Raw genomic sequence first — 8,985 nt, forward strand, 5'->3', positions numbered from 1 at the left:
TTCCTTCCGTCTACTTGGATCCGAAATGCTTCTCGTTTTGCGCTGTTCCCCCCGTTCAGATGAAATTGCCGCCAATCCTATTTCCAGGCTCGCGCCAGTGCCGGGGGAGGGGTTACAAGGCTCACGTCTTGTGCTGCATTCACTTGCACTCGGACATTAGAGATTTTCTCTCATAAATGTCCGATGAACCACAACTTTTCTTTCAAAACAAAGCTGTCAACTGGGGTGGCAGCTGGGGTGGCAATGCATTTTTCTGAGGTGGCAGCTGCCACCCCGTGCCACCCCGTAGAACCGCCACTGCATCTGAATAAAGCCAATTAAAACGTACTGATGACAATAGACATGACAGAGATTGCACTTATTGTACCGTTTCACTGAATAAGCTCCAAAACATCATTACAGAGACCTTCCAAATCTGTCATTCTGTCTGCACAGTTTATATGGTCCTGTAAGCATGGCAACAACCACTCCAGATATCCCTGCAGATATCACACACACACACACACACACACACACACACACACACACACACACACACACACACACACACACACACACACACACACACACACACACACACACACACACACACACACACACACACACACACACACACACACACACACACACACAAATAGTCAAACACACCAAGAGACTTACAAAACCCAAACTAAAATGTACTTTAAAAAGTCGGTGCGCTAATCTGCAAACAGGGTCCGCAGTTCGACCCTTCCTGCAGTCCACATGTCGAAGTGTCCTTGGCCTGTTACTTAACCCCAAATTGCTTCCGCAGGTATGTCTACGGTACCAATTCAAACTAGTTCTATATCAACACTTACAGAGGACGTATCAGATGCTCACATACTTTTATTGTCCACCGGTATTTCTAGAGAACCCCTTGTTCTTCTCTCTTGAGACCTCTGGTCCTCAGCAATGCACCTGCCAAGTGTGCAGTCAATCGGATGAATGCTTGTCAAAAAACTTGAAAGACAGGCAGAAACTTCCATTGTAGTAATAAAAATGAAAGATCAGTTTGTTGATCAGCAAGTTTTAGCTTTTATGTTACAAGAATAAAGGGGGGAGGGATAAGAGGTACCTTCTGGTATAATGTTGCACTCAAAGGTGCGTGATTCTATGGCAACCTGACCTTTGTTTACCCCTAATGTTAGGCTCTGCGGCCATATAGCATATTTTTCTGGCAGAATGGCCAGAAAAGGTTGAACTCAAAGCGCTTGGGACACACAAATATAACAGAGCGATCAGAAAGAAGACTTTTTCTCAAGGCGACTGAATGTGACCACATGCACTTTCTTCTCATTGAAAACGGATGCAAAAAAATGCTCTCAGAAAACAGCTCTATGAGGACAGAGGACCTTTGGCTTCAGAAAACAATTATACCTTCACATTTTCTTTATTTTATTCCCCCAAATTCTAGGTTCTAGGTCTGTTTGTTTTTCCTCCAGCCACATAGAATAATCTGAGAAGGGTGAAACTAGTGCAGACACACAATGCAAGTCAAATTGTGTTTTCAGTCACCCTCGTTGGACCTTACTCCTTTCCCTTGGACCTAAACTTAACTCAAATTCATGCCTCAGCCCACACACTAACGCCTCTCATTGTTCTACAAGCACGGAGGTAAACCGCCGCCACCTAGATGCACATGTACGCATGTCAGAACCCAACACAGACAATTGTAGAGGTTGTGATGTTTTAATCAGCCGTGGGGCCCCTCCCTGGCAGATAAGCGTCTGGTTACGTTTGTGTAAAGAGCGGTAGGGAAGGCAGAGTCACCTCGGCAGATGGCCCTATCAGTGTTGGGTAAACCAGCGGACAGGGCACCCGTGTTTGGCTTAACGGCCTATAAGTAATTCATTGTGTTCACTGAGAAGGAGCATCTGTCGACCCCCAGCCGCACACACACATAAACACACGCACACACACACATGCACACAAAGACGAACAGACACACATACACAACGAGTTATGCATAGATGTATGGATAAACATACTTACATGAGAATTCGATCACATGCCCAAATGCAGGTACTCACTTGTAGTGGGCAGTGCAGGTGGCTGGAGGAAAAGGAGAGGCCTTTGTTCCATGTGACCTGGCTGATCAGATAACTGATCTTAGTTAATACTCACTAGGAACTCATTTACCTGCTAGCACAGAGGAAAGCAGACGGAAAGGATTGAAGGTAAGAGAGACGATTGAGGAAGAGGAGGAGGAGGAGGAAGAAATGACACGCAGTTGCAGCTCAACAGGAACAGTCCAAATACTGGATTTACATTTGAACACTAATGGTCAATTTATGTTGTCCGTCACTCTTTATTGTATGAACTCTTGCCCTATCACACCTCCCTTTTATAATATGTCTTCTCAGTCTGTAAACAATGTAACGCCTTAAACAGCAAGTGCGATTATAATAAAGACATGCAGAGGCTATTCCTTTCCAAACAACTTGTATTGCATTTCTTTATTCATAAGCATGGCTCAGGATAACACCTGAAACTAAAAGGAGTCGTAAAAGAACGCTCTGCTGATGAGATAGTTATTTAACAAATTGCTTTTAATTGGAGCCGGAGGCCACACATTTTAACTTGTGGTATTGTGTGGGGAACAAAGTAACCAAGCGAGAGACTTTTAAATGATAATTGACATGGTACAAAACACAGATCTGTAAACGGAGCCACTTGATGTTTAATTATTGCGGATAAGGCAAGGCATAAAGGAACAAATAATTACAGAGGAAGGTTTTTTTTTTATCGTTTTGCATTTTGAAAATAGAGTAGAAATTATAACAGTTAAGTCAAACTGCAAACAATTCAGTTGAATTCTCAGTATTAAAACCAGGATGCACTTTTTTAATTTTTGTTCAACATTTCTAGATACATTTTAAGATTTAAGTCAAACTTTTGAGAAAATACCAAACTATAGCGTTAGAGCTAGACAAGGTTTTTTTAAATGTTTGTTCCTGTTTGAGCAACAATTCATGTCGTCTGTTGTTTTTCCCTACTATGACAGGTCAACATGTCAGCTGTAAAAAGCCTTACTCCCACTGCATACAAATTGATTCAAAACAAACAAGCAATGTTAGTTACTTTAAAAGCAAACTTAATATTCCTAATAATAAAAAATAAAAAATGTAACTGCCAGTGGTGGTGGTTGTCGGCCATTTTCCGCCATTTCTTTGTAGTCGCCAAGTGGGAGACTTTGTAGCTTTAGGAAAAAGGAGCGGACCTGAACCGTTTTCACTTTGCATTTAGCCCACAGACAATGTGGCCTTCATTGCTGAATTTCTATTAAAAAGTATTCATTATGCAAATACTGCTGAACATTGCTGCTCTGTATTTGCACTTTTTAGCCACAAGGAATCTGATTAAGTCTTTTTTTATGTAACTGTAAGGGAATACAGTACCTTTTTTTGTATCATGAATCCCGTTAAATGTAATCTGTTGCTCCCCAAGCCTGCTCATAAACAATATGCTCTTATTTCCTAATGTTAAAGGGGCCCTTTTGTGATTTTGGGGGGGTTTCCTTTTTCTGTAGTGTGTTATATTCATTAAAAAGATGACTTTCAATAAATGATTTTGTCTATAGATTAAACAACATTTTATTAAGTTAGTTGAAAGCAATGATATTTAGTTGACCTCTCCCCTAGCTAACTGCCTACCCAATACTAACTATCTTGTCCCACCCTAGTCTTCATGCATGCCACGACAGGTGTTTTAAACACTTACCCAATGACCCGGTAAAGCCCCAGCAAAGCTGTTACTCACCAAGTCAGCCACGGACGTGTTCCCATGACAAAAACATTTCGAGTCATGTTTATGCACAAAAATAACAAGCAAAAACAACAAACCAACAATCTCCCCTAAAGGAGATGTTGCTTAAAGTGGACCTATCATGCTATATTTGAATAATATAGTGTAGGACCATACCTATATACAGTAAGGCATATTTATACTTTTTATTTTTCAAAATACCAAACAGATCATGCATTTTAGCCATTCCTCATTTCGCTCAATTTAACATTGTCTTTTCATGGGCTGATTCTGTGAGAACAGCACAATCTACAGCCCTGGCATATGTACTACAGCGTCTCCAGCGCTTTCGAACGGCAATGTCCGTGGCTGTTTCCTCCTGATTGGTGGAGTTGGCCCAATAGCCGGAGCGCCACTTCTGTGACGTCATAGAAGTGTTCAAATCTGGATCAGTCTGTATCAGATCCGTTGCAGCCCCTTTTTAAGAGATGTGGGTATGGAGGAAAATAGAGAGGGTTGTGTTTTCTGACACTTGGTGAGTTCCCTGGAACACCGGGGACACATATTCATGTATAAAAGACGTACAAAAGTGCATTTTGCATGATAGGTCACCTTTAAGTAATTCCAAAGCTACTCCTTAATGCCCTACTCCAGGAACAAACGGTCTAATAAGGCAGACAAATCAACTAAACAAATATCACCTGGTTCTTTGATTGGACGAGCCCCCATATGTTACAAGCTGGCTCTGCTTGTAACATATGGACAACAGTTCATTTAGTATTTAAACTTAATATTATTGCTTTCAACTAACCTAATACAATTATGTGTAACCTGTTGACAAAATACATTTCATTAAAGTCCATATTTCATTTGTAGAGTGTAGGTAAATGACCTATAATCCGTGGTGCTTAAATGTGATTTAAGTGTCAATATAATGCAGGAGGCAGGGTGGACAGATGCACGGTATTATATATTGTAACCATACTTGCTTTTCAAAAGTTAATGGTACAACATGACAGAGTTACTTTTACAAATACTGCCAGTGGCTGATGGACATGTTCTTAAAGCATGGTTGTTTCCTTCAGCCAGCACTCTGCCAAGAGAATAATAACAGAAAAGTGGCCATCACTCTGCTTTTCAGCTCACACTCTCGTATGGCAGAAATTACAGTCCTGCTGCGGCTAGCTGTTGAGACTGGGCTGTAATGTGTGCAGCCGCTCAGTCCCCCACCTCGGCCATTCTACTGTGGGTGAATTGGGAACGTGAGAGGGGAGCGAGGCAAGTTCAGGTGACCTCTTTTTAAGCTCTTCCTTTGAGCATGGTCTCTTTTTCTTTGGGAAAAATGGCAAAAATAATTGTGTCCCTTACTTAGCTGGCAACCTGGGTGAGGAGAAAGTTTGACCCAATGGAGAGAATTGCACGAATCCTGTTTATGATCAATACTTTATAGATGTATAATGCTTGTTCTCTGTTCTGCTGTACCCAAGAACTGAAGCACACACACACACACACACACACACACACACACACACACACACACACACACACACACACACACACACACACACACACACACACACACACACACACACACACACACACACACACACACACACACACACACACACACACACACACACACACACACTCATAATCAACATTGGGAGGGTTGCTTTAAAATACAGTATTTTCCTCTACGTAGTTAAATACATACAATTAGGCTCACACTGAATTAAAAAATAACAAATGAACAAGTTAAAACCATAAAGCAGATGCAGGCAGTAAGCGTATAGATTCACAGTTAAAGTATTAGCCTACAGAACAGCAGTTTACAGAGAAGAGATAACATCTGATCCTTTACATCAAATACAATATGGTCTCTTTAGTTTCTAGTAACATTGTAATCCTGCTAGAAATGTATCAGTAATCTGATTACATATTTTTTTAAAGCATCTCTCAGGGAATACACTTAACTTTTGTAGTATCCTGAAAACGTAATCCCGTAACAGGTAACCTGTTACTTCATAAACCTGCTCATGAACAATATGCCCATATTTGCTTATGTTAAACGGGCTATGTTATGCTTTCTGGGGGTTTCCCTTTCCTGTAGTGTGTTCTATAGGTTTTAGTGCATGTAAATGGTCTGCAAAGGCTACAATCCCAAAAGACCCCAACCTCCCCGCCCCCTTCCTGAAACTTCTCGATTTGACTCCTTTGTTTACTTCTGTAACATAATGACATCACTATGTTACACTCGAGCCTCTATTGTTGCCTCTATAATTTTTCTACGGTGTGAGAGGACGCTGGCGCTGACTGTTCGCCGCTTCTCTGTCCGAAAATCTCATCTTTCTTTGTGTAAATCTAAGAGTTTCTGACCACTTTCTACTGCTATAGTTTTCTAACTATTCTGTGGCTTTTGTGTTCTGATCTGGACATATCTGTTACACCCGATTGCCATTTTTGACGGACGCTTTGGTTTTCTATCCTGCTACACCTGCCATTGTAGCCCACCTGCTAACACTGCTCCATCCATCAAATAACCAGCCCCATTCTTCGTCCTGCCCCTCCCCGTGGGCCCTGACTCTGGTTCTTTAAACCTCCCGCTCCTGCCGGTCCCCCCATCTGCTGTAAAGGACAGCCTGCAACTGACCTCTCATCCTGTCTGACGGCTGCCAACAGCTCCACTTTCAGCGCCGCTGGTCTACAACATAGACTGTATATATGGATTCTGCAGAGTTGCCGAGAAGCCCTTAGTAGGTGGAGTCGGCCACTAACGGCTCGACACTGACGTCAGAGTTCAACTGCTGAAACTGAAGCTAGCTGAAGCTACCAAGCTAAGCTAACATGCTCCCCATCTGCACACTGCCGTGGCATTTTACGTTTCTAAGGTAAGCGGACATGAAACTATTCAGCAAAACTATAAATAATAATCTAAGTTATTGAGTTTTTAGCATAATACTTCAGAATCTTAAAATCTCTTAACGTTTGTATGCAATTGTGCTAAATTCAACACTGGAATCAAGCAAATATTAATATGTTTGCATGACATTAGTTATTTATATTTTGATATCACTTAATTATACGTTTAATACATTTAAGTCAAGCTAAGGTACATGTGATGGTAGTTAGTTAGTGCTCTTACCTGTGAGGCCTCCTCCCAACAGCATAATAACCAGACTGTATCATTAAAACTAAGTACCCGTTCTAGATCCTTGACTTTAGACAAACAACTCAAAAGACAACATGTATTTAAAGACCAATCTTTATTTGAATGTGCCTCTTAACCTGATATATTAGTTATACAGTAATAGTATTGACAATCTAAAAAAACTGAGCAACTCAACAGTCAACTTTATGTTTCTTATTGTCTAAAGCATTTGTTATTTTCATTTTCCCCCTCTCATATTCAGTGTGGACGGATTGAGACAGCGTGGTGTCCAGAAAGCTGCAGAGACTTCAGGGAGAAACCTCCGTGTGATGGACATCCTGTCTGTTGGTTTGGAGAGGACTGAGGTTCTTTCCTCAGCGAGGAGGACCAGGCCTGATGGAGGAGCCCATGCTGGGAATAGCTGATACCAACTGCACAGGCCTAGTCTGTCATTTTATTTGACTAAATGTGTTTACTTATACATTTAATAGGTTTACACCTTCTGTCCATATGTGCTTTTTATTTAAAACATTTGATTAACTTTTGGTTCACATTTCAATAAATTGTATTTGTATTTGCACTCCTTTCGTCCATTATTCTTACTGAAAATGTTAGATTACACATTCACATCTGACTGAAGATTGGCCCCATTTATTTGTGGCATTGCAAACTCTGCGGTACAAGGCACAAGTGACGTGAAGCTCATAAAGCGAGGCAAATAGAAATAATTAGCTGATGGAGTGTAGATGTGGAAATAGGTGCATTCGATCACCTGACTGTTTTAACAATAAAAGTAGCTTCTTAGTGAATGTCCTGTACTGGTCTTAAAATCTCATAGCATCAGCTTTTAATGTTCCTCTTGGATGTTCTTCTTGACCCTCAGAGAAGGAGAACATGTTATGTCTTTCAGGCATGTCCTTTCCTAACAAAAACTACAGGAAACATAAAACATATTATTGCAAAACAAGTGTGTTATTTATGAAAGCGGTGTGTTTGTGTGTTTAGGGGCTGTAGATATCATTATTTTGTAATTGTAATGTTTGTTTTTTTATTTCAACAGTGAGCTACAAAGACAATCAGATTACGAATGAACAGTATGAAGTTCATCAACATTGAAATATATGTTATTATCAAAATAATATTTAACTGTTATCAAAACGTAGTGCAACTGTAGAAGCTTGCTCTGTTGTCTCACTGAAAGAATAACTTTTACCATGTTTTTTTACAGACAATATTCAGAGATAAATAGTAGCAGTTCTCACTATGTGTTAAATATCTTTGCCTTCAATACATTAAATTAGAAAGCTGACAAAATCATTTTGCATGGAAAAAACCCTCAACTTCACTGATGTGTAGGTGATCTAGTATTGTTTAAAGGAATGTATATCAGTGTATTAAAGCCAATACTTCATTCATTTAAACCAATATCTTTCTTGATTCTTTGTACAGTATGAAAAAAAGAGTCTTTGTACCTGAGCTGAAGTTCACTGCTGTGAGGAGTCCAGTTCTGTCTCTCACTCTCTGGTCCAGCCTGTCTGCATCACCTGGACACCTTAAACAAACAGATATATATGTAAAGTACCATGTTTACAAACAATATAACTGATTATCTTCTGTTGAACAGGTTGGATTGTGTATTGTCCGAGTGAGGGTCCTTTTTATTTTACTGTAACTTTGGAAGTTGTGTTAACAATGCTTAATGTTTATTTGATACCAATTTGGTAATACAATTAATAAAAACAACAAGGTTTTGGTTCGTTCTTCAGATATGACTGTGACGTTAACGTGTAAGCTCAATAATGAACTCCAGCTCAACCAACCATATTGTAATATCTAAGTAATCATCTTGAAATATGACATTAATAATTGTAATATACACACATCTTATTGTGAGGTTGATTTCACATACACTACTACTTCGACATTAGCTTGTCTACATACTTGAGCATAGCCAATTTAAATTAACCTTAGCGATGCATACAGTTCCTACCTACATAATAAAATATCTCTCTAAGTTACAAGGATGATCTTATTTTATCAACCTCAAACAGAAGCTGTTTGTTCAACAGTAT

General features: G+C 39.9%; 1 long non-coding RNA gene across 1 annotated transcript; it reads left to right on the forward strand.

Annotated features, from left to right (window-relative positions):
- Positions 1-6,033: 6,033 nt before the first annotated feature.
- On the forward strand, positions 6,034-7,493 carry LOC307038396. Its single transcript, XR_013807986.1, has 2 exons — positions 6,034-6,653; positions 7,176-7,493. It is a non-coding gene; the product is annotated as an uncharacterized lncRNA (long non-coding RNA).
- Positions 7,494-8,985: the final 1,492 nt, after the last annotated feature.

Source organism: Notothenia rossii (genome assembly GCF_949606895.1).
Source record: "Notothenia rossii genome assembly, chromosome: 5".
Classification (NCBI taxonomy): domain Eukaryota; kingdom Metazoa; phylum Chordata; class Actinopteri; order Perciformes; family Nototheniidae; genus Notothenia; species Notothenia rossii.